The sequence below is a fragment of the Delphinapterus leucas genome, chromosome 4 (genome assembly GCF_059928025.1).
Source record: "Delphinapterus leucas isolate spDelLeu-1000000601 "Yukka" chromosome 4, BTC_Dleu_Yukka2, whole genome shotgun sequence".
Taxonomy (NCBI): domain Eukaryota; kingdom Metazoa; phylum Chordata; class Mammalia; order Artiodactyla; family Monodontidae; genus Delphinapterus; species Delphinapterus leucas.
Genome location: NC_143132.1, coordinates 69,784,711 through 69,811,521, shown reverse-complemented (window position 1 = coordinate 69,811,521; position 26,811 = coordinate 69,784,711). Strand labels below are relative to the sequence as shown.

The window sequence follows — 26,811 nt, the reverse complement described above, 5'->3', positions numbered from 1 at the left end:
CAGTGGGTCCTAGAACCTCCACTAGACTGCAAGCTTTCCCAAGGGCAAGGACTGGGACCCCTCACTAGTCTGCAAGTTCAGCCTGACAAAACCAGAGGATTATCTGACCATTATCTCTAAGTTGATGTGTATGTAAGAACTAAACAATTGTCCCACCTATGCACAGAATTAAATCTGGACCGATTTGCAGGCTCCCTAACGGAGCACTCAACTCCATCCCAGTCTGGGCTAGGTCAGGGGGAGGAGTGGTTCTTGCCTTATTCCGGGTCCAAAACAGGGAATTTCTCTTCAGCAAATAAGTTCTGAAGCCTGAGTTTCCTGCAAAGGAAAATAGCCTCCAGTCTGGAGATGAGAGGACAGTCTCTTCCGGCACAGGGAATCAGGGTGGAGAGTGTCACGGCACGAGGTTCAGACCTTGCCTCGGGTACCAGGCCAAGAGGAGTTTCTGCGCAAAACCTGGCACACAAACTGCTAGCAATGGAAACAGATGAAATTCCAGCTCAGGACTGCACGGAACAGTCTGAGACAAGAGGCAGAAAAATGTACTGGTTTTAAGGTTTTTGAATAGTTCTCAAAACCAAGGCTGGTCCTTGCTTGACCTAGAATGAGGCAGGGGGCGGGGGGAGAGGAGGGAGGCTCTGAGAGAAAGGGAAGGAGGGAGCAGGACCATCAGGATGCACACTTGGACGGTGTCAGTAAATGACTCAGAAAAACATCTGTCCTAGCTGAGTCACGGTGGCTCTAACCAAGTGCTCCTGTCTGGGTTCCGGAAGAAACAGGACTGGCTGTCATACTTGCTCAATTTAGAAACAGGAATACTTCTCCTCGGTGAGACAATTATTACATACTCAAGTATTAAACATTATTTAATATTTACTACAGTTGTCTAGGAAAGATTATATTAAACCCATTTTGTAGTTGAGGAAAAATAATTGTCACTTAGTGGTTACTTAAGTTTAAATGTTTCAATAAAAATTTGAAAAGTAAAGCCTAGAAAATCTAAGGTCTAGTGAGGAGAGAGCAGAATATTACCATTTAGAGCCTCTGACCAAAACCCATCTGTATCTTCCAGGCAGCTGAGCTAACGTACCCCACCACTTGGTGGCAGCATACCTAAATTGCCAGAAGTATAACGTACATGATAAAGGCAGTCTCAACAAAACTAAAGTATCATAACATGAAGTGTCAGCATCCAATACATGCCAAAAAAACATACACAACCCCAAACACCAGTGAGGGGCACATGATAGAACCTAACCAATGACAGGTGAAGAGAAATACAAAACATGCTGAAAATAATTACCTAAGGCGGGAGGGAGAAACAACCCCAAATCTGGAACCCACCAAGTGAAAAACACGTCCTCTTCCCCAGTGCCAGGCTGTCTCTCCAGTATCCATATTCAGGGAGCTCCCTCATTTCCAGTATTCCAGCCAAAGGAATCTGAACTAAATTTAAATCATCCTGATTCTCCAGCAAGAATTCCTGAAAGACCCGAATATACTGGGACTTCTATCACCAGCAATGCTGAAGTTTACCTAATCTAAGTGGAACCAGAAACATCACCTTCCTAATCAGCCTGCTGTTGGTGAGCCATAGACTTCAGAAGCCTAAACAAGAGAGTAAATGACCCCACCTGGGCTTTAAAGGCCCGTTCAACATTGCTGCCCAGAGACAAACTCCAAGAAGACCCAACTTTCTCCGTGGAAGGCAGATAAGGACCTCAGCTCAGATAAGAGCAGAGAAGATTAACAGCCACTTTGTGTCCAGCCAGGAACTAATTACACAACCAGTCAAGGAGCTGAAATACACCCAGAAGCAAAACTAAAGATTCACCAAGGGCGAAAAGCAATTAAGTCTTTGTAGATTTCTTATCTGATCTGAACCTTAATGTATGGTCCCCTTTAACATCCCTATTAGTTTAGGCAAGTGAAAGGAATCCTACCCTGGAAGACCCCAAAGGGCAGGCCCTGTGGCCAATTCTTCTACTCTTTCAAATCCAGGGTCAGGTTCGCATAACATACGGCCCTAAATTAGGGTTCTTGATGATGGTAATGACAATGTTTGCACAGTGGGTTCTGGGCAGTAAGGAGCATATAAACTTAAATTTGGAGAAATATAAAGACTTGGAACTCTATGGCAAGACATACTGGAAGTATAAATTGGGAAATTTGGAAAGAAATGTGGCGATGTGTATCACTAGCCTTAAAATAATCCACGATTGCCACAAACCTATCCCAAAGAAACCATTTAAAATGTAGACAAAGGTCCACAAACAAAGAAGTTTACTGAGAGTTATTTACAGCACTGAAGTTTTGGAAATGACGTAGATGTTTAATGATAGGGTTAATTAGAATATGGTGTATCCCAAGCTATACTATTATGCATATAAAGTTTTTAATGTTATGAAAATATTCTTAGAGTATAATATTAAGTGGAATAAAATAAGAAGCAAAATTAAATAACCAATATGATTCAATTCTGCTTTTAAAAGTCTCCAAAGGAAAAATATAGGAAGGAAAAATGTCAATATATTAATTATTCCTATTTCTAGAGGTTAGAGTTACAAGTGGTTTTTTAAAATCCTTTCTATTTTCTGCATTTATTTTCTATAATAAAGAAATATTTTTCTACTTTGAAAAAGAGGCCAAGACTTTATCACACTATTAGGCATATATATTCATTCATTCAGTATTTATTACAAGCCTGCTAGGCAATACTGATCTTATTACTATTACTACCATTCTACTAGCTCTTATCCTAACCTTAACCATCACCCTAACCTTGACTTTGACAAAGCTGTGCTAGAGACAATAAAGGACAAGTGACAAAACAAGGTCCCCACTGCCAAGCAAGGAAAGGGAAAGAAACCACTGTTTGCCACCAGCCCGTGCTGTGTGCCGAGTCCTAGGCTAGGTACCTTACCTGTGTTCTCTAGTAATCCTCACTACCGTTGTGTCTGGTGATATTTCTATGCCTATTTTACAGGCGAGGCAGTTTGTCAGCTGCATGCACATTTCTCCTCCTACAGGGGAGGGTTCAGGGGTTCATTCTTCCTGGACTGGAACCCCCTGCAAAATTTCCAGGGTCAATTTTTGTCCTCAAGGCCACTCTTTCTTCCTCTATTAGTCCACAGTTCCACTCCCACCAAGTCAGTGGCAATGTCCAAAGTCCCTTCTAAGGGTCACATTGAAGACGCATGTGAAGAAAGAACAACACACCCTCTCCATCAGGAATCCTTCTGTCCAGTGCTGGGTCCTTGATTTATCACCTAAAGGCGTTTACTGGAAGCATTTCTGGAATAATGAGTGCTGCTTCTCATAGTTACTTCATGACCACATGGTTTCCGCCTCTGATTGTCCAGGTTATCGTTCTCCAGGGAATCACAAATGCTTGCCTCTGCATGTGAAGCATCACAGCTGGCTCTCCCCACTCTATACATACACACGCACACGCACATGCACATGCACACACACACAGCTGCTTTTCACAAGGCTTCCACGAGTCCCTCTGGCTGGCCCTCTGCCTCAGAACTGCACCAGCATAGACACAGACCTGCCAAGTCCAGCAGCGGCACGGTCACGGAAGTGAACTAACTTCAAAATGCCTATCAGCTGGCTTCTGAGTAATGCCAGAATTGTGCTTCTGACACCAGAGCAATGCAAGATCGAACTAGGCAGGTGCTGAGTGAAAGAAGCATCTAAGACCCGAGGAAACAGAACAGGATGAGCCCCCTAGAATACAAAAGAGGCCGCCCCCACCATTCCAGGCTTTACGTTCCTCATCCGCACTACAGACAGCCTTTTTACTTACCTCTTTAAATAGTTTCCATGGTCTTAAGTGCTTTTTTCCCCCCCACTACATCCCTTAGTGTAATTAATTACTGAAAATTAGTTGACTGTCATACGCAGATGAGCATAAGTGAGTAGCATTTGTGTGTCTAAAACTGAACACAAAGACCTGGGGGAGGAAGTCTGAGGCATCCCCCACCACCTTCATTATCCTGCACATCCACAGTCACTACTGCTGTCTTGGCCAGCAGAAACCCAGGTTTCAGGCAATTGTCACCTGCATTTCCCACCTGCAGCAAGCTTCACACTTAAAATCCAAAGAGAACCTTGGAGGAAGCAGGTTTGATGGACAGGATGCCACTGCCCACCGAAATGACATCACCTGCCCCGCACCTCCTTGCTACCCTCTTCTACCGTCCTGCTCCAATGCAATCCTGTCCTTCAGGGTCTACCTTCCTTCTCCCTCCAGATCTGTCCCCTGCACTCCATCAACCACTGCCTCCTTCACTGTGGCCTCCTCACCTATTCAGAGGATAAAAGCGCAGGCTCTGGTGCTCCAAATTACACTGGCTGTGTGTCCATTAGCAAGTTATCTAACCTCTTTGAGACTCAGTTTCCTCATATGCAAAATGGGAATAAATAATACCCAACTCAAAATGCTGTGAAAACTAAGTTAATGTATATAGAATGCTCACAACAGTGTAATAATGTAGGTTTGAAGATAATAATAATGGCTAGCATTTATGTATTACTTAATAATCAGTTCCAGAGGTTGGAAGCATTAAGTGCTTTTTTTCAACTCAAAATTATGTTTGAAGATTTATCCATGTTGTTGCATAGCACAGTAGTCACAGAAAACTATACACGGTATAATACCATTTTTATAAAGCTCAAAATCATGGGCTTCCCTGGTGGCACAGTGGTTGGGAGTCCGCCTGCCGATGCAGGGGACGCGGGTTCGTGCCCCGGTCCGGGAGGATCCCACATGCCGCGGAGCGGCTGGGCCCGTGAGCCATGGCCGCTGAGCCTGCTCATCTGGAGCCTGTGCTCCGCAGCGGGAGAGGTCACAACAGAAAGAGGCCCATGTACCGCAAAAAAAAAAAAAAAAAAAAAAAAAATCATGAGAAACTAAACAATATATCATTTATGCAAACATGTGGTAAACTATACCAAAAGAAGCCAGACAAGGATAAACACAAAACTGAGGATAATAGTTATTTCTGGGAGAAGTAGGTGAGACTAGGGTGGGGAAGAGCCACAGGTAGCTTCAAGAGCAGAGGTGATGTCCTGCTTCTGAGTTTGGGGGTGGGCTCTCAGGTGTTCGATTTATTATTATGCTTTATAATTGACACATACATTATACCTGTTCCTTCATATGTAGCAAATATTGCCATATATGTATTTATACTTATAGTTATTATTATTATTAGGTTCCTTTAGGAGACAGACTATAAAGTACTGAATGTCCGGGTGCTAGGCATCTTAGACATCCATTGCTGCTGCTACCAGCGCCAAATGTTCATCCTCATTGCCTCCTGTTCTGCCCACATTCCCCTCCTCCAAGATGCTCTTAAGGGGGGAAGGGGCCTGGGGCAAAGCAGGCTGGGTTACCGACTACCCCAGTCCCAGGGAAGGTGGGGCCCTGCCCCTAGGATGCTGCAGCAGAGTAAGGAGGGGGGCCGGTGGTGATAGGGGCCACCTTCTCCCCCTATTCTATCAGGGAGGAGGTAGCCATTATTTGTCCCAGCCTGGGCCCCCCCGCTCTGGTTTCCTATTTGCAGTTACTTGAATAAAAAAATATCCTTTTCTCGGGCTTCCCTGGTGGCACAGTGGTTGAGAGTCCGCCTGCCAATGCAGGGGACACGGGTTCGTGCCCCGGTCCGGGAAGATCCCACATGCCGCGGAGCGGCTGGGCCCGTGAGCCATGGCCGCTGAGCCTGCGCGTCCGGAGCCTGTGCTCCGCAACGGGAGAGGCCACAACAGTGAGAGGCCCGCGTACCGCAAAAAAAAAAAAAAAAAAAAAAATATATATATATATATCCTTTTCTGGGAAAAAAAAAAAAAAAGGAATGAATGAAACATTGGACAAAAAACAACACAACTGTCCAGAGGTAGTTTGTGAACAGAGGAAAGATGGAACCAGAACCTTGGGGGTTGGGGAGGAGCAGACGGATGGGAGTGGGCAAGGCTAGCTCCTTGTTATTAGTGCCCCGAGTGAGGGAAGGAAGGGGAAACCGAGGCCTAGAGTGGAAGCAGACAGGGACAGGGAGTGGCTCTAGCCCACCTTAAGTGGCTGCCACCGGGAGCCCAGGCCTCCTGGGCCTCACCTGGATAAAGGTGACTCTGCATTTTCATCACTGCACTAGATTCCAGGGTGAGGGCAAGGTAGGCTGGAGCTTGCTTAGAGGGGGGACGGGGCTTAAACCCCTCCTGCCCCTGCCTGCCTTCCTGTGCCCCCAAGGGGGTGGCCCAACCTACTGCAGGGACAAGGCAAGGTGGGAAGGAAGCAAAGGGGGTGTGAGCCACACCTGGTGAGACACAGCTCGGTCGGGGGCATCTGGGGTCAATCACCCCCCTCGAGGGGCCACACCTGCTGCCGCTAGTACCTGCCTGGGTGCTAAGCATGAGAGATTGCTACATAGTTTCCTCACAACACCCTTGTGAGATGGTCGTTCTTTTCCCAAATTAAAAATTAGAATACTGGACTCAGAAAAGTTGAGTCATATGTCCAAGGTCTCACCCTATGTCAAACACCTTCCTTTTGCCCCTCTGAATCCATTCTCCATCTTCTCCCCTCTACCCGATGCCCTGGGAGGCTGACCCACATGGACTGCCTCAATGAGCCCCCTGTCACCTGGCTTTGGTTGCATTCAATCAATGACAAACAATGACAGGAGGTCAGAGAATGGGAGGGGGGAAGCAAGAGTATCGACTTCCCTTGCCCCACATCGTGGAATCACTGTGAGTTGGTGGCAACTCTCTACTGAAGGTCACAGCTCTTGTCAAGCAGCCCTCTCATACAGCTACCTCTCCAGGTCCTATGCACCTCTCCTCACCTTGCCCCTTCAGGCCTAGAAGTCGTAATGTCTTCCCTCCCTGCTATTGCCAGCTCTGGGATAACTTGGAAATCCACACCTTGCTGCTTTCCCTGGTGTCTACCCGCATCATTGTCAAGTGTGCCTTTGTTAAACTCTTCTCAGATAACCCGGGTGGAGTGGTCATATGGTCCCTGACTCAGAAGTGGCAGAGCTGGGATCTGAACCCCAGTGCCTTCCATCTGTCCGAAGATGCCTCTCTTCGCTTTGCTGTGAGGGTCTGTATGGCTCCAAGGAAGGTGATCGCTGACAATGGTTGTTACTATTGTGATGTTATGTTCCTTAGCAGCAGAGTAGAATACTATTTTGCTCTTCAGGGCTTGGATTATGTACACCTAACAACAGGAACACTTTACTGATACTGCTAAGATATTTGTGTAGAATGTGGGAAGTGTAATAGAAATTATAAACCCTTTATATATAAGCAACAAAAGAAATTAAAAAGGGATCTGGAAAGGGATAAACTTTAGGCAAATGTCCTCATTGGCTCTATTTTCTGAACCTTCCATCACTACTCCCTGCCTCCTCCTTTAATTGATGATCTCAGAGCAAAGGGCAGGATGCCAATGACACAACTCAACAGGCCCTTACAACAGACGGATTCAGTGATGACAGTCTCCATAGCTTGGATTCTCTCGTGCTGAATATAATGGGAGGAAATCCTTGCAGTTTTTACCTACTCATCTTTTAACTGTCTTCCTGGCTCTCTCTGGTTACTTCTATTTTCTGGTGATGCTGCACAAAGATAGTGCTGGCTATAAGCCCAATTTATCTCTTGCTGAAATCAGCAGAACAAGAGCAAATGTTATCAAATAATAAGCTGTGAATATTGGCACCTTGGTTTGATTGGCATTGCAGAATATCCCATCTTAATTTCTTGTCATCTTTCCCCACCAGTATGACACCTGCATTCCTTGCTGGAACACTCAGCATCTCAGCAGCACTGCTAAGAACAGAGTTAAGCTGATACATCAAGGGGCTAACAATCGGTACCCTTGGGAGCAGCAGAAAGATGTTCATGACAAAGCAGGATAACAATGATGAAGAAGAGAAGGAATTCAATGCAATAAAACCACCAGGGATTTCTTTACTAGATGCTTAGAAATTTCTATTCCAAGCATATGGTCAACTCCCAATTATCACAGTGGGTAGATCATCCATACTGTGAGTTATGCTGGGGTAATTGTTTACTCTCAGCCTAGGTTTTCTATCTGTCTCTCAATTTCTAGGGACATTCATCAACTGATTGTTTCTGAGTATTTCCTTTCCACTCCTTTCAGGTACAAGTAACTGCAAGCAGACAGTAGAGCAGAAGGACAAAAAAGCTAGCTAAGTGTAGGATGGATGACAGAAAAGATAACATGGGAGTTCACCAAGATACCTATCCATGCCCTGGCTCATATTAGGCACTCAATAAATATTTGTTAAATTGAGTGAATGGAGTTGTCAGAAAGTTGCATTAGAAGACTCTTAAGGCCTCTCTTCCTACCCTAATATTCCATGATTCCTCAGAATAAGATAACAGAAAGCTTGGAGAAGCCCAAGGAGATAGATGCTCATACTCAGCAGGAGCAAGAAAGGGAAGTTGGAAAGGACTCATCTCAGGCTGAGATGGATCCCCAAAGCGTAACTAGTACTGTCACAAACACATCACTCCAGGATGATGCTTTGCCCTGGGTGATACCTCAAAACTCCCACCCAGAGTACAAGGAGACAGGAAAACAGTTCTCTTAGGATTTAAGATGTAGACAAGATCTGAAGTGAAATTCTAGGCCTTAAATTATTTAGGGAACCTGAGAAAGAGAGTGTATGTTGGTGGGGTGGTAATACTGTTTTGAGGTTCTAGATTTTATGATGTATTTTTTCCCAATATCATAGAAACAAAGAATTCAGGGCAGGAAAGCTTCTTAGAAATGATCTAATCCAGCCTCCAATCCACTGGAGGAATCTTTCCTACAGCATCGCTAACAGAAGGTCATCTAGTAGCCAGCAACAGGAAGCTCACTTTCTCCAGAGGCAGCAGCGTTACTGCTGGACAGCTCCTGGGCAGATTCTTTCTCCACTTCAGAGTCCTGATCTCTCTAACTTCTACCCTTTGATTCGACAGAGACCATGCCCGTTCCCTCCTCTTTGGGGCAGCTCTCCTGATACCTGAAGTCAGGAATCACTTTTCTTCCATTTTCACTCCTGCAAGAAAACATCCTTCAGTCCTTCAACTGAAGAGACACAGTTTGTGGATCCCTCGGTGTGCTGCTCTCCTGACAACACTCTAACCCAGCGGTCCCCCAACCTTTTTGGCACCAGGGACCGGTTTCATGCAAGACAATTTTTCCATGGAAGGGGGTGGGGGATGGTTTCGGGATGATTCAAGCACATTACATTTATTGTGCACTTTATTTCTATTATTATTACACTGTAATATATAATGAAACAATTATACAACTCACCATAATGCTAACAGGAGGTGGCGCTCAGGCGGTAATGCGAGCAATGGGGAGCGGCCGTAAATACAGATGGAGCTTCGCTCGCTCACCCGCTGCTCACCTCCTGCTGTGTGGCCCAGTTCCTAACAGGCCACGGGCCAGTAGTGGTTGCGAACCCCTGCTCTAACTGGTCCACGTAGCTCCTAAAAGGGGGTTGGCAGAGTTCAATGCTGCAGAACTGAATGCAGTAGTCCAGACATGACCTGGCCTTCACACAGGATAGCGGGACTATTTCTTCCCATTCATTTCACACAACCATCCTTCCTCCCAGCCCCTCTTGGGTTTTGCTCCCCTTCACTCAGCAGAAACCTTTGCCTTTCTAATTGCTTCCAATCTGCTTTGTCCCATTTTTGCTTAACAAGTCAGAATTAATGAAAGTGTTCTTCTAATCTTTCACTTTCTATTCTAAAGGAAAGATGAGTGTGTATTAGCTGCATGGATGTGATAAACCTACCAGAAAGATAAACATACCCTTCATATTCATAAAGGGTACACTGTGATAATTCATAAATTATCACAACCATCTGTTTAATCACCTATTCTAGAATGGCGCCCAAAATGGCCATCAAGCTGATTGGTTCCTTAGATTCTGGGATCCTCCTTCATCACTTACTGGTCCTATTTGCTTGTCTTCTGCGGGCTGCTTCATCCCCTAGGCTACCAGCACAATTATATACTGTGCTGTCCTTTATGGTCACTGGCTCGGCACTGGGTAGGGAAATACCCAGGTTTTCCCTAACTTTCTCAAAATGTCTGTTCCTGCTCACCATGAATCCTAAATCGGCCTGGCTTATTGAGGCTCTAACTATTTGCTAAATAAATAAATAACAAATAAATGCTTGAATAAATGAATGTCAAATGTCACCCACAGAAGATTACACCAGTCTGAAGAGCACACTCCACTCCACAGGAGGCTGTCTTTCCAGCTTCCTTGCCCATGACCCAGAATAGGCCATGTCTTCTCATCACTGTCACCTTCCTAGTCTAGCTATTCATTTTCACAGTATCCTTTCTTTCCCAAAGCCATGGCTAAGCAGAAGAGGGGCAAACACTACCTGATGCGCTAAGTCCTTCAGTTTTCCTCCCCAGACCTCACTGTCTTTGGAACAGCTCTGTCCCAGGTTTTGTTTCAAACAGTCTTCATGTATGAACTTGTGGCCGACAGAATTAGAAAGTGATGAGTGGGCATGACTAGTTGGGAAACTCTTTAGCCTGCCAGGTACACACACTCCTGGTGAACACAGGCCCCTTGGGAGGGAGGCAGCAGGCATCCCTGAACAATTCTTCCCACTGAAAGTAGCAACAGGATTCTTGCCTCCCACCTGCCAGAACCTGTGAAGAACCTTTTCTGTTCTCAGGAGCCTGGGAGGCAATGCTTGTGACCACCCACTGGGAAGCAGAGAGCCTGCATCTAGTATGTTCCTCCAATGATAACATATTGTTTCTCCTTTTTCATGACCTTCCTCCCAGCCCCTATTGGATTTTGTTCCCCTTCACCCAGCAGAAACCTTTTCCTTTTTAATTGGTTCCAATTTGTTTTGTCCCATCTTTGCTTAACAAGTCAGAATTAAGAAAATGGTCTTCCAATTCTTTCACCTTCTATTCTAAAGAAAAGATGAGTGTGCATTAGCTGCAGGGATGTGATAAACCTACCAGAAAGAAAAACATAGTCTTCCAGATCCCAAATTTCTTCTGTCTCTAAAAGAACTAAGAGTCTGTCATGGGTCCCCAAAAAAACTTTTCCTATATATCGCTTCAGAAAACGCCTAATTTTATTCCTGTTAGTAGTATACTCAGGAAAGATGCTTTTAAAAATGCTTAGCCCCTAGATGGCTAAATTGCTAAATTACCCTCATCAATCATGGGTTATTTAATCCATCTCCTTGCCTCCAAGACAGATGGGAATATTTCTTCTGTATAAAGACCTCTGGGGAAAAACTCTTCTATTCTTCATCCAAGTCTCATGCACTCAAAGTTTAGAAGTTCTTCTTCGGATATAACCTAAGTCCCTTTCATTGGAGCTTAAGACCTTTCATCTTTTTTCAGGTTCCCTCTGGATAGCATGAAGAAAAGAACGACACCACCTGACATCTATTTGTTCACAGCCTTCTGCTCAGAGCTCTTCAGGGCTCCCCATTCTGTTCCACATTCTTCCAAGCATTCGATGATGGCTCCTGCCCGTCACCATCCACCAACCTCTGTACATGTGACCCCCGCCCCCCGCCCCCGCCACAGCTCTTTCAAATGAAGTGCTGGCCTCGCTTGACACCTGCTTTAAGAACTTAATCAGCACGTTCAACAATTAGCCAAGGTCTCCCCACAAAGGCAGACATCCTCTCTGTGATTGACTAATTCCCCTATAAAATGCACAGAGACACGATGAAGGTTCTAAAGGCCCCAGTCATCACTTATTTACCACAACGAACACTTGACAGGCTCCAACCCCACTAAGAGTCAGAGAACAGAGTTCTCGCTGGCCACGAGCAAGGATGAGGAGAGCACTGGGGCAGGAGTCAGGAGGGTTCTGACCAAGCTCTGCCACTGCCCCACCCCCGTAAGCAACTCTAATCCCATATGGACCCTGTTTCCCAAGCAGAACACGACACGTATTTGCCTGGATTACTTCTCAGGGCTCTTCCGGCTCTCACATTCTATGATTCTCTGACTATGCAAAGGCCTCTCCTACCCCTTCTTATAAGATATACACCATGTCCCTGGCATGTCTCCCTCACCACCCTCTGAGGCCAGCACCACCTAGAAACACTCAGAAATCAGTGTTTCTCAACCTTTTTTAAAAATCATCCCGTGCCCCAAAAGAGGCATTTTATACTTTTTTCCTTAATCACCCACCCAATGAGATTTTAATACTATGAATATATTGTATATATCTGTTTATGTACTATGTGTATAGTTGTGCTTAATACATAAAAGAGTAAGTTGTTTTTTTTTTTGCCATCCCCAAGAACGAATTCTCATCCCCCTTGGAGGCAATATTACCCCCATTGAAAATGCATGACTTAGATTGAGTTTAAGGCTGCCTCTTGAATGATATAAGTGGAGTTATTTGCCCCAAACTCTAAAAGCCACAAACATATTCATAAGCCAGAGGTTTTAGAAAAAAATCCATTACACAGCCAGAGTGGAATCAGCTGGAATTCCCATTTCCCCAAGGTAAAGAACAGTTTCCCATCCCTGCTCCCACGGCCACACTGTCACCTCTTCCAGGGCCTGTCCCGGTCCTCTTAGCCTAGGACCTTCACCTCTGCCCACGGTTCCCACATCCAGCTCCCACTCCATCCATATGAATCCCAGCGGTAACAATGGGAATGATGGGAATGAGGTGAACAATGGGTGATGATGTTCCAGAAATAATTAGAATCCATTCCAAGGGCAGAAACAGCCAGGCCCCTGGCAGGGATGGAGGCTCATTCTAACTCACTTGCATCAGTCCAGCCTCCCCCTCCCTCCCCTGCAGGACATTCACCTTACCTTGGCACGCTGGCCAGATAGGTCACGAGTTTCCTCAGGTCTTCCTGTCTTATTCTGTCATGATTGCTGCGAGCAGGGAAGGTCAGGATTGGTCCACCTCGCTTATCACGGCCCCCTGCAGGGAGGAAGAGAAGGGAGTTTAAGAAAACCAGCTAGAAACTGAGCTGGAAACAGGCAGAAAGATGGTGCCCAGAGAAATCCAGTCACTGCTTAGGGCAAGGGCAAGTGCATGGGGTTTGGGTGTGGGGAACATGCGTGACCCTGGGCAAGTCTTTTGACTTTTCTGGCGGCTCGTCTGCAAAATGCAGATGAAAATAATGATGACTATATTACAGGGTTGCTGCAAGACCTGATAAGATGGCACATGAGGAAGCACTTTGACAAGTACTCTTCACGAATGTGAGACGATAATGAAGGAAGTGATAACTGCTCGTACTGAGAAAACAAGCCATTAAAAGTGCTATGGTCTTTGGAAATTCAACCTCCAGTTCACTTCTCTTTGCAGACCTCTATGAGCAGGGAGTGCTCAAGATTAACTGAATACCATGGTGAGAAGCCCTTAAAGCATCCAGCAGGGACATCATTGCTGGGAGGTTTTTAGATTCATAGAGAAGACCTAAGTGTGTTCTACACAACCAAGGATCCACCCCTGCCTGCCTGCCTGAGGTGCCACCTGTCACTCCTGCTGGAGGAGCACATGAATCTTTATTGGGAATAGGATGCTCAAGGTCTTAATCGCTGCAAATGCATAGGTACACACTAGGATTACAAGTGTTTTCTAAATATCAGGTTTTAAAAAAAGCTGGAGGGAGTAACTGAGATGATGATCATTGTTTGCTATCAGAAGGCTGGGATTTTACATGGTTGCTTTTTCCTTCCCCTATTTTCCAAACTTTCTACTCACTATTTATTCTACGATTTAAAAATTTCTTTGTTAATGGATGCTATGATTGGGAAGCAGGACCAAGTTTCTCAGGAAGGTTAGATGAGGACGAAGCTAAGGTGTAGTAACTACGTCCTTACAGGCACTGTCTATTTCACAAAGAAAACTCTGGGTCATGATCACAGACGCCCCATCCCGCACACATCTCAGGCTGCCACACAACATCCCCCAGAGCAGGGGCCACAAAGGGATCTAGAGCAAGAGGGAGTAAGGGCTGGCATGGCCACCACCAATACTGGAAAAGAGGCTTAAAGCTCAGCACCCTGAAGAAGGATCTTTTCCAAGGAAAAGCAGAGCCTCCCAGGGACCCACCCAGTATGAGTTCATGAATAATGTTTCCCTCTGATTGTGGGGTCCAGAAACCACAAGACAGAGGGGAGTCTTGACAAGTAAAATCCAGTCCATTCCAGGATACTCCTGAGGAGGAAATAAGGAAGCTGCAAGGAGAAAAGGGTCAAACAAGAGCAGGGCCACTGAGAGATCTGACCCTGAAGAAAAATATATTTCAGCACCACCATCCCTTCCCTGCAGCCCCCCACCAGGGCAGATTTGTGTAGATATACCACAGAGTTTGGCCCTGGCCCCCAACTCCAAACCTTCCAAACCACAGGCTCTGGTTCCATGTACGGATAACCAACCTCATCTCATCTGCCTTGTAAGTGATCCCCATCTCCTAACTGCCTTCCACAGGAGAGAAAGGAAGTGAAGGAATCAAGTTCCCTCAAAGCTGGGAGGTTCTCCCTCACTCTCCACCTTCCCTTCCAGCCTTGAGCTCACCCGAAGGATTTTCACTCTTGGGTGTTTCTGGTCTTTTTAAAATGTGGAGTATAATTGCTTTACAGTGTTGTGAATCAGCTATGTGTATACATACATCCCCTCCCTCTTGGGCCTCCCTCCCCCGCTTCCCCCACATCTGGGTCATCACAGAGAACGAGCTGCGCTCCCTGTGCTATACAGCAGGTTCCCACTAGCTAGCTATTTTACACATGGTAGTGTATACATGTCAATCCCAATCTCCCAGTTCATCCCCCCTTCCCCTTCCCCCACGGTGTCCACACGTCCATTCTCTACGTCTGCGTCTGTATTCCTGCCCTGCAAATAGGTTCATCTGTACCTCTTGGGTGGTTTTACCTGCAGCTGTTGTCCTTCTCACTGACCTTCTGTGGATGGTTTAAGAGTAGACCTAAGGGAACATGGGGAACCGAGGCTGGTCTGATGGCAAAGGCTACCTAAGAGGCTTGGAGGGCTGCTGGCACTGTCCCTCCTGAGCGGAGCAAGTTATGCCCTGGGAGACAAGGGTTTCATAATGTTGGCTGCAGAAGGTTCCAGATGGCAGGGGAGGGGGGGTGGGGGGAGAAGGCCTGGGGAAGTGGAATTCCTTCCCTCCAGGAAGAATGGATAAGGAGTCCAGAGAGGGCTGCATGATCGAGCCAGGTATTTTTCAGAAAGGAGATGAACTTGCAAGACTGTAGGAAGAAGAGGAGGAACAGGCATAAAGGAAGAGAATCATCACACTGGAAAGAGTGGGGACAACGGATGGACCAAGGATCCAGAGTAGGTACAAGGGGAGGCGTTCTGACCCTTTCTCTTTGGCAGACTGATAGAACTCAAAGAGGGAGGAGGAAACAAAGATAAGTTATGGAGAGGGAGAGCTCAGCGGTTCCTGGGGACACTGTTTCTCTAGGTGAGATAGAGTGTTGAGGGTCAGGGTGGGCTTGAGGTGCTTGGAGAAAGGAGGATGGACCACCATTGGAGAGTGTCCCTAGAGAATGGACAGCAGGACTGGGTATCATGTGGGTTTAAGAGTAGGTGGCAGGGTACCAGGGCATAGTGAGAGCTCTGCTGAAAGGTCTGACCGTGGTGTCCATGCTAGGCTCTAACTTGAGCGAAAACAGAATACAACTAATGCGTGGGCTAAGTGGGGAGGGCTCAGTGAGGGTAGGAAATGGCCTGCTGGTTCATGAGTGCCCAGAGGAGCGGGAACAGCATATGTTTTATCTGATATCCATATTCCCCCGACTGATAGGGGAACACCAGCAATGGTGCAAGGTGAGAGGCTAAGGCCACAGACAGACATATCAAGGCTCAAGGTCTCAGATGTGTGTGGCCACGGTAGGGAGGTAGGAGATTTTGGTGCCAAGGAGACTGAGGAGCCATGAAGCTGTAGGATTTGACTGATAACTGACATGAGTGCTGAACTCCCAGAGGGCAATAAGCAGAGATAAAGAATGAGAACCCTTCGCTAAAGCCAGTGTGCATTGTGGAAGTGGACCCCAGATGGTGGGAGACAAAAGAGCCAAGTTTTGAAAAGGCAACAGAGATGGTGGCAGGATCTTCAGCAGCGCCATCCCCCTGCTCAACCAACACCTGCTGTCTGCCTCCTCAGTCGAGGCTTTGGTGCTGGGAGCTATAAGACGGGAATGTAGAGAATAAAGAGGGACGGGGTGGTTAGATGGGCAAGAACCGGCACTGGTGACCTCCCACAAAGGCCGGGCACGACGGGGCTGGGGAGGAGGCAAGGCTGAAAGAGGGGAGGTTAAGGCGAACCTGACTGACGTGAGGGAGGATGGCACTCACGTTTTTCAGGGGGAGGCAGGCTCCAACTAGGGTAAGTAGGTTAGGGTACTTTGGGGGGAGGACAAGAAAATACATCTAGAAAATCATACCAGAAGTTTGGCCCATGTAACTACAGTTCTGCAAGATGCTAACGGACACACATGATGTTTTTTTAAGGGAATGCATTATTTGTAGCTTGGGAAACGCTTTCATGTGCTTGAAGGACACGTGCTTTAATGAACATGGCAAATCTCCAAGGGGGGGACTATAATTTGGGGCAGCATTTCCCAAACTTATTTGAGAGTAGACCCCTTTTTCATTTTTGAGGATCATCTCATGCGCCTGTTGTTCTATGGAACATGCTTTGAGACACGGGTCCAGAGTATAAAATTGCACCACAGCAGTGTGGAGTTCCTCTGGGAACATGGGCTTGATGTTGATGGGAGAGAAGGCGGCGGAGAGGGACATTAGGAGGGGGCCAAAAGGAGGGTGTGGGCGCACACAGACAGCAGGGGTGAAAGGGGCCTGCAGGAGAAGGCTGGATAAAAGGGACAGTGGGCGTTGCAAGTGGGAGGCGGAAGCACACGAAGGAAGCCAGAGAGAGAGCAAAGGGAGAGCCCACGGCTGAGAATACGGAGCAGGATGGGGCAGGGCTGAAACGACAGGGGCCCCCGAGCACAGCCACAGATCCCATCTCACACACGTGCACACACCCACGCAGTGGTGGGCTGCCCTGGATTATTCCAAATGCACGTTCCCATGGCAGCGCAACTTCCCCTTCCTCTGGCCATGCTGGGCACCAGCAGGGGAGGGAGCTCAACCAGCACTTCGTTTCTCTGCTTAGCACTTCCTGCAGTGCTTCTGCTCAGAAAGACATGTAACCACTACACTGCATTATTTCTGGGTTTCTTTATTTTGTTTTATTTTTGTGTTCTGTCTTCTAAAAGCTTAGGATACAAGGGCCTTTTTTGGTTGGTTTTTTGTTTTGGGGTTTTTTTTTTAGATGCAGCCAGTCATCCCCCGGCACCCTCGGCGTCCTTCCCAGGCACAGAAGGACAACGCTCCCTAAGCCCCAGGGCTCCTGGCACCACGTGCAGATGAATAAGACTTACCCCACACAGAGGACAGACTTGTGGCTGCCAAGGGGGAGAGGGGTAAGGGAGGGATGGACTGGGAGTTTGGGATTAGCAGATGTAAACTATTCTATATAGGATGGATAAACAACAAGGTCCTACTGTACAGCACAGGGAACTATGTTCAGTATCCTGTGATAAACCACAATGGAAAAGAATATGAAAAAGAATGTATATAACTGAGTCACTTTGCTGTACAGCAGAAATTAACATGACATTGTAAATCAACTCTACTTCAATTAAAAAAAAAAAAAAAAAAGACTTATCCCGGGCTGCCTGGCCCACATCGACACATGGGCGTGAGCTGCAATCCCCGGCCCCTTTGGTCCTACTCTGGGAAGCAGCTACTGGCCTCATGCCTAACTAACTGCCTTCCTGGCACATTGTTGCTCTGTACTCCATTAGAACAACTCCCTACACTTGGGAAGCTCTTTTCTAGGGCTGGCTGGGCCCTGCCCCAGGGCTCTGACGGAATTCACGTGGGAAAAAATAAACCACGAACAGTCAAGCAAGGGTCCCCGTGTCAGAACGTACCCTGTCTGCACTCATATGCCCTGAGCTGATGTGGAACAGAATGGTGCTCTGAGGGTATGCATTAAAGCCAGGAAGGCTGAAATTGAGTTATTTGTAGTGAGGAGGATGGACCTAGAATCTGTCATACAGAGTGAAGTAAGTCAGAACAGGAATAAAGATGCAGACGTAGAGAATGGACTTGAGGACACGGGGAGGGGGAAGGGTAAGCTGGGACGAAGTGAGAGAGTGGCATGGACATATATATACTACCAAATGTAAAATAGATAGCTAGTGGGAAGCAGCCGCATGGCACAGGGAGATCAGCTCGGTGCTTTGTGACCACCTAGAGGGGTGGGATAGGGAGGGTAGGAGGGAGACGCAAGAGGGAGGGGATATGGGGATATATGTATATGTATAGCTGATTCACTTTGTTATAAAGCAGAAACTAACACACCATTGTAAAGCAATTATACTCCAATAAAGATGTAAAAAAAAAAAAAAAGCCAGGAAGGCTTCCTGGAGGAGGCAAAGTGGGAACTGACTTGGGACAGAGAGGAAAGGCTCAAACTGGCAGAAGGTGCGGGGAATCCACTGCAGATAGAGGAAGCATCAGGCATAGAGAATGGGAGAATTAGCAGGACACCCAGGGAGAGGGAGGACACCGGGTTAAATAGGTTAAATAGGCTCAAGGCATTAAAGAATAAAAGGAAAAGATCTGCTCCGGCTCCCTATAGAGCTGTGGGCCATGTCCTGGGAACCCAGATGATGGGCAACAGCAGAAGTCAGAGGCCTGGTGCTGCCCAGCAGCCCCAGGACTTCTACACAAGGTCTTCCCACATGCTCAGCAAGCACTCAGATCCAAGGCTTTGGAGGCTGGCTTCCACCTCTCCCCATACTGAAGTCGCTGCCACATGATCCTGCCAAGGGACCAGCCTGAGCTTCAGCACCTTCAGTGACAGGGGCTCACCACCTAACAAGATATGCCAGCAACTAACACTAAATGGGGAAAGGAAAGGCAGCTTCCCAGCCACTCTCTCTAACAGCAAAAACAATAGCAAAACACTATATTATTATTACCACTAATAATAATAATATGGAATGCACTTTGTACCTTTCAAAGGCTTACATACTCCCATCACATACTCTGCTCTCTCGCCTCTTCCCTCTGGTCAGGTGGGAGACACCTGCTACTTGGTTTTTCCTTCCTCAAACCCCCTTCCTCTCTCTCCCTTCTCTCCATTTTGGCTATCACCCACCAGCAAGGGTGAACCCCTGCACTGTGGGGCTGTGCTGGCTCTTTCACTGTGATTGAATCGCCACTCCTTGTAGATGACCAGAATCATCCAGAAACAAAGGCTCAATCCACGAATGTGTATTAAGCACCTGGGTGTATTTCTTAAAATATGATCCTTCGCTATTCTCACACTGCCGTTCCCCCAGCCCCTGCCAGAGATTCTAATCCAGGAGGCCTATATTAATGCCCTAGAACTGGCACCCAGAGTGATGTTGGTGCACCTTATAGTTTGGCTTCAATTACATTAGGGGTCACCAAACTTTTTCTTAAAGGGACACATGGTAAACATTTTAGGCTTGTGGCCATCTGGTCTCTGCTAGAACTACTACTACTCAACTCTGCTGTTACAGTAACAAAGCAGCCATTGACAATACTTGTAAAAAAACTGAGTAATGACCCCCAAACATATCAAGTCCTAATCCCTAGAACCTGTAAATGTCACCTTATTTGGAAAAAGAGCTTTTGCAGATAGGGCTCCTAAGATGGGAAGATTATCCTGGAATATCTGAGTGGGCCCTAAGTGCAGTCACAAGTATCCTTACTGTGAGGCATTGGGAGATTTGACACAGACAGAAGAGCAGAAGGCAATACCACCATGGAGGCAGAGATGGGAGTGATGTGGCCACAAACCAAGGGATGCTGGCAGGCCCCAGAAGCTGGAAGGGGCAAGAAACAAATTGTCCCCTAGAGCCTCCTGAAGGAGTACAGCCTGCTGAAACTTTGACTTCAGCCCAATAAACTGATTCTGGACTTCTGGCCTCTGTAACTGTGAGAGAATACATTTCTGTTGCTGTAAGCCACCAAGCTTTGTGGCAACTTGTTACAGCAGCAATAGGAAGCTAATTAATACACTACTAAGTGAATGCACATGGCTATGTTCCAGTAAAACTTTATTTACAAAAACAGGTGGCTGGCCTGCAGCAAAACACAGGCTACAGTTTGATAACCCCTGAATTAGACATTAAAGGGACCAGGTGCATAAGATGGGTTGGAGAGAGAAGTAAGAAATGAGTACTATTCAGAAAAATAAATAAATAGACAGAAATAACTCACTTGAGTTCCCTTTGCTGGAAGGAGAGAGAAGGAGGAGCAAGAAAAAATGTAAATCTCCTCTCCACCCACTCAGAGATGAACCCAAATAAAACCTCTGGGGATGTGTGCAGCGGACAGACCCCTCCAGCTGGAGCATCTCTCAGAGGGGCCTCAGCAGCTCCTGCGGCCCTGGAAAGCCTGGGAGGGTGGGGCGGGGTGAGGTGGGTGTGTGTGGGTGCAAGATGCGGGGAGGGCACTCACCTTCTGTTGGGAACATCCTCCAGGACACCCAGCGGGGACCAGAGGGCTCCCTTCCCTTTCTGCCTGCCTCTGGAGAGAGGAAGCAGCTGCTCTGAGCATCGCTTCCACCACCACTTCTCTCTCACTAGCACACAAAGAAGTGAGTGCCTGCGCACACGTGCGCGTGCGTGCGTGCGCACACACACACACAACTTCTCTAGGTCCACTATAAACGAAGCTTCCATAGACACTCACCAGACACGAAGGCCACTTTTTCCTTTAGGATGGGAAGGACATCAGAAGCTTTCAAACCATCATTCCGAAAAGACCCTGTCAGAGAACAAAACAGAAAGAACAAGGGTGAAAGAGGCCAAATGGCTGAATCCCTCAGTTCCACCCTTAGTTTCCCAACCCCATCATGAGCCAGAAAGTAATGCCTTGCTCAGGCCCCACAGCCCGGCCTAAGAGCAGGAGAGGCTCCACAACAGAAAGGACACTTCCACGTGATGCCAGGCCATAGGGGTGACCGAGGGTATGGCCCTCCAGGTCCTTTTCAAGGAGAGACCAGTCCAAGTTACCCCCCGAAACACACACAAAGCTCCAAGCCCTGGAGTCAACAACTACAGCCCTGTTGCCGTGAACATGAAGACGGGGGCTTTTTAGAAACCATTTTTTCACTTCTAGTGCTAGCACAGCGGCTGATCCACAGCGGACACTCAGTAAACATCTGCTGAGCAGGTTAATTAACATCAGGACGGACCACAAGCCCTCAATAGTTCTTTTTGCCTTTCCTCTATGTGGCACAGCAACTGTGAGTCTTCATTTTACAGATGGGAAAAGTGAAAATCCCCAAGTGACAAGCAAAGTTGAGGGCAAAACCCCTCCCCACCTCTCCTCCCGCCTTTTCACTATCACCGTCCTCAGCCCACAATGGACAGCTGGTGAGCAATGTCAATCCCATGGGAAGGAAACACCCTCCCTTCTTCAGCAACTCTTTCTCTGCCTAAATCTCGCTTCTCAGTTGGAAAGTCCTTTCAGGAGTCCAGTTGAGCTCCTGTTAGAGGGTTGGGGGCAGAGGCCTGGGGCTCACACAGAATGCAAAATAACAATGTGCCCAGAGGAACAGCAGCCTCTGGAGGCAAAGGGCAACCCAGCCCCGTGTGCGATGCGTGGGAAGGGAGGACTCAGCTTACACATGCTCACAAAAGCTCCAGGCCAGCCCACTGCGCCCCTATCATTTACCCTGAGTACCCCACAAGGACTCTCAGGGAGAGCCAGCCCACACTCAGAGCCCTGCAGGCTGTGATGGAATCTCTGCTGTGCACCGCCTCTAGGGACATGGCTCAGAGGGACCCCGGAAGAGTGGCGGCCCTGTGTCAGCTCAGTGAGAGAGAACCAGGGACCACAGACACCCCTTCTAGTGCCTTTCTCCACTTGGCTTACTCTCTTGTGGTCCCAACCTGACAATTTACAGAGGGGAGAAATGTGCTGGACAGGATGGTCCCACTCAGGGTGTCTCAATCCCTAAAAATTGACTATTTCAAGGATCCAAAATTGTTAGGAATTCTGGCAACAACCTGGAACTAAGATCACTGGCCTAGGGAAGAGAAATGAGACAGTTGCATACTCAGCCAAAGAGAAGAAGAGACGCTTCCCCAGAATGCCAGTTTCCATGGTCAGAGGTCATACCCTAACCCAAAACAAATTTCCAAAGGGCCTCTGACCCTTTCACCTATTTCTTCTTTTTCATTTTTCACTAAATGAAGACAGTGAGGCTTTTTTTCATCAGTTGCTTCTCTTTACAAGCTGCCCAGAGTAGCTGATGCCGCATTAACCAGCTGCAAGGCTCACTTTGAGAAGACCGTGGGCAATAGAGGAAAAACAATAACACCATAAAAAAGGAAGTTCTAACTATAAGCGTGGTTTTGGACTTTCTTAGTTTCTACAGATCTTTATGCTCTGGCTTTATCTTCCAACACAGGAAAGCAATTAAACCTCACTAGGATCCATAGAAATTACTGTAGAAATTACAAACAGATACATAGGTAAATCTTCTCCATGATGCAATAAGAAGTTTCAGCTTCCGGAGCAAGGAAGAGAGTCCTATCAGGCCTTACCAACTAGATAAGGATCATCTTTAATACATGAATTGCTTGAGTAGAATGATGCTTCTGCATGAAAATAGTTAATTTTCATATGTGGACTATGTCTTTCTATACATCAGTTTTAATACACTCTCCTTTACGTCACTACGTACATTATTAATTTCTAGAGAAAAAAATTTTAATAAGAAAAGTTAAACTTCAGTCCTGTCTTCGTCTAGATTATTTACAAGTTTGAAAATAGCAAGATGGAAAGTAATGAGATTTTACTGTATAATAAGAATCCACATAAACCTCTTCTCTCCTAAACTCCTGTCCTGTTTTTTTCCACCGTTCTTCCTCTCTTTCCCTACCACGTTAAAGTATACAAGACGGCTCTAATTCCACAGAGTCCCCAGATATTAAGGAAGAGTTTGAAATTTGCTCTAAAAGAAGCAAAAGGTTCCCCATCCTGCCCTCTCCCCACTCCCACCTGTGGAGAGAGAGAGAGGGAATTGGGAATTTCATCCTGCATACCCCACTCGTCATGCCCCACCTCTCTGTTCTCCCCTCCAGACTCCGAGACCTGAGAAAAGGGGAGCAGCTTGTCCAGGCAGCTTGCAATTGTTGGCCCGGGTAAATGTCACTATCTTGGGTTGGGCTGGTCTAAGATTCCCAGCGGGGCTTCCTCTTCTCAGGCCAGAGTCTTCCCTCATCCCGTTCAGACCACAGCTGAGCTATCTCCCAGGTTGTGTGCCCACCATAAGAAAACCTAAAGTGTCCAGATTTACAAAATCCTTAACTAGGGGATAATCATTTCCAACAGCAACAACAAGATTTTTCACATTATAAAAGGATTTGCTCCAGGGTTTCTTCAAATAAAACTTGCCTTAGTGGTTTGAATTAGTTTCTCATTTGCCAATAAATTGAATTACAAATAACTTTTCAATAATGTATTATTATGTAAAGCCAAGTAGAGCTAAACTAATTAGCCCAGCAGCTCAGAATTGGTGACCTTGCATAGAAAACCTATTTGCACTGGCTAAAGATTCTATGTGTAAATTCTCCCACCATCCTTGTGAAACCAGCTGTCAGAATCTATAAGAGAGGGGAACTTCACTGAAAGCTAACTCAAACAGGACCAATGAAACAGCAACATGTTTTCACTCCTAGGTACATGTCTGGGCAGACTCATAGTAAATATTCAATAAATATTTGATGCAAGAATAAATACATGAATGAAATGTTAACCCTTCCCAAAGTGACTTGCACAAGGTCAGTGGCCTCATCTGTCACACCAAGTGCTGGTGATCTGAGCAGATGATCTCCAGAGCACCACTCAGCTCTAGTATTCTGAGACTTTTTAAACCCTTTCTTCCTATTTATTGGCCTTTAAGATCTTCAGGTTATCAGATCAATATGCTTTGAAAGAAAGTATTGGGAACCAATTCCCTGGCAAGACTCACTGCAATTTGGGAAGATATAACAACTCTTCCCTGGCCTCCCAGCCCATTCTTTCCCAGGAACCAGTTTAGGGATTGGAATGTTCAGGGCACGTCACCCCATTTTGCGGACAGCCCAAGTTACCAAAATGAGAGACTAGTGACGGGAGAACTTCCGGGGGCATACACACCTTGAAGGAGGAAGACATGATGAACTGCAATTACTCTCTCTGATACAAGGTACATTTGATAGCACTATTAGACTCTAAACCCTAGTGCCCTTGCTACCTGTAAAGAAAGGCTGAGAAGAAATAAAGGTCCCTGTGCCCTTGGGATTACTGCAGGAAAAGAAAGAACCAGAGGGCTCCCTCATGGGCCTGGCCCAACATGAATGCTGTGCTTTATCTTAAGGACAAAGGCACACTTCCCCAGTTCAGTGTTAATCCCACCCCATTCACGTCCTGCTGCTGTCAGATTTACAAGCCTGCTGTGCTGTTAATTAGCAAAGCTGAAATCCTCTGCATCTATTAGGGAAGTAAAAATTACCACCGCCATCTCCCCGGGATCTCCAGCATGGGTCTTCTCCAAGCCCCACTCTTACCTCCTCCTCACTCCAAATGGGTTATGCTCACATTGCTGCTGCCTGTTCCTCTTCACATTTTCCTAGTCACTGCTCCGTGGCTGGAAGATGCCGATCATCCTCACTCTGGCTCCCAGCCTCTGTGTGGCCCCACATGGCAAGAGCAGGACCAGCCCTTGTGTCACAGGCCCTGTCTGTGGTTTTGTGGCTCTGGGATGGCAGTGCGTCTCCCAGGGCAGCTGGGTGCCTTGTCTATGCTAACCTCCTTTAGGATGCAATCATGATTTCAACAAGTGAAGAAACAAGTAAGTGCTGAGCATTTGGAGGTGCAATCTGCCAGGGTACCCATGGATTGCTCTTTGTTTCCTTTTGGATCTCAGTCACACCCCCTTAATTTGCACTTAGTTAGAGGTTATTGTGTAAGTATGCTAATGTTGCATCAAATGGGCCCTAACCCTGTTTTGCCACTGAGACAGCAAATTTCCCAATGCTCAGGTCTCTGCCTCCTCCTTCCACGCCATCCCTGTGGTGTCCAGCATGGGAGCCTTGATCACAGTGGCGCTGAAACACTGACGGATCTGCTGTACAAAAGAGATTCGGCTTATAGCTGAGAATTCCAAGAGCTCAGTAGGCAGAACCTTGGTTTTGGCATTATTTGGACAGTTTCCTATTCTCAGGGTCATTCTTTTATCAATTCTCTATTGAACACCTATTATGTGCTAGGCCTTATGTTAGGTGGTGATACTTTGACAAATAAGAAATGGACGCTGTTCTCCAGGGGTCTTCCAGGCAGAGGTAGATAGGTATGCAGACAGGACAATGAGGTATTATTAGAGACAAGACATCAAGTGTACAGAATGCCAGGGAGCCCAAAGGAAAGGCTTCCTAATGGTGAGTCCTAAATCCTTCCTACTTAAAGTAACAAGCATCATCTACCACCTTGCTAGAAATGCAGAATCCCAGGCCCCTCCCCAGACCTACAAGATCAGAGCTTGTATTTTAACAAGAAACCCAGGTGATGAATATGCATTATGCTTAGGAAAGTGATATACTCTAAATTATGTCTTTCTATTCCAGAGTTGCTTCAGAGGCAGAGATAGACAAAAGCATCCTTTATCCCAGTCTAAGCAGAACCTCTAAACTCTGACCTAGTGCTGCGGGTCATGACCCCTCCCACTCCCACCATGGGAAGACCCCTCTCCTCTGCCCAGGATTCCAGAGATTCAGCCATTACTCTGTGACCCAGAACTCAAATCCAGCTCTGGAATAAAAAGGCTATCCAGGAGGGCTATCCCCCTCCAGGGCATTGCGACTGGACCATGTCTTGTTTTTTGGCAGTAGGAATATTTATGAATAACACTTGTCCAAACTGCTCAGAATTCTGGTAGCTTAAAACCACTCTCTCATGAATCAAATATTTTAATTTCACAACAAATTTTCCTAGCTACCCCAACCCTCAGAGCCCTCCGCCTTCTCTAACTGCTCTCAGTACCATAAACACTGTCACTGATCATATTTACAGGCCAAGATGCCACCTCTGAGATGGCCCTGGAGGACAGAGCAGCCAGGAGGCTTATGCCTGTTCATCACACCTGCACTCCCACCCATAGGTGCAAAGCCCTGAACACTGGGCAACACTGGATGAGAAACAGAGGAAGGAGAGGTGCCCCCACCCTAGGGAGCTCTAAGGAGAACACAGTGCTTATCTCAGGCAATTTGCTCCTTTGGAGGGGAGACCCAATTTTTGCCCTCTGAGAGTTTCCTGCCTAATAAAATGCCTAATGCCCATTTCCCCTGACACCAGGAAGCTACCAGACACTCTATAAAAAAACAACTCAGGGGCTTCCCTGGTGGCACAGTGGTTAAGAATCCGCCTGCGAATGCAGGGACACGGGTTCGAGCCCCAGTCCGGGAAGATCCCACATGCCGTGGAGCAACTAAGCCCGTGCGCCACAACTACTGAGCCTGTGCTCTAGAGCCCGCGAGCCACAACTACCGAAGCCCGCGCACCTACAGCCCGTGCTCCACAGCAAGAGAGGCCACCGCAATGAGAAGCCCGCGCACCGCAAAGAAGAGTAGCCCCCGGCCGCCGCAACTAGAGAAAGCCCACGCAGCAACGAATACCCAACAAAGCCAAAAAT

General features: G+C 46.9%; 1 protein-coding gene across 1 annotated transcript in view; it reads right to left on the bottom strand.

Moving 5' to 3' along the window:
* LOC149749334 (uncharacterized) overlaps window positions 1-20,997 on the bottom strand; it is a 35,248-nt gene extending 14,251 nt beyond the window's left edge. Inside the window, exons 1-2 of the mRNA XM_089910607.1 lie at window positions 20,823-20,997; window positions 12,857-12,971 (exon numbers count right to left, since the gene is read on the bottom strand). The gene's annotated coding sequence lies outside the window, so the exon portion shown is untranslated. The remainder of the gene's footprint in view (window positions 1-12,856; window positions 12,972-20,822) is intronic.
* Between the last annotated feature and the right edge of the window lie 5,814 nt (window positions 20,998-26,811).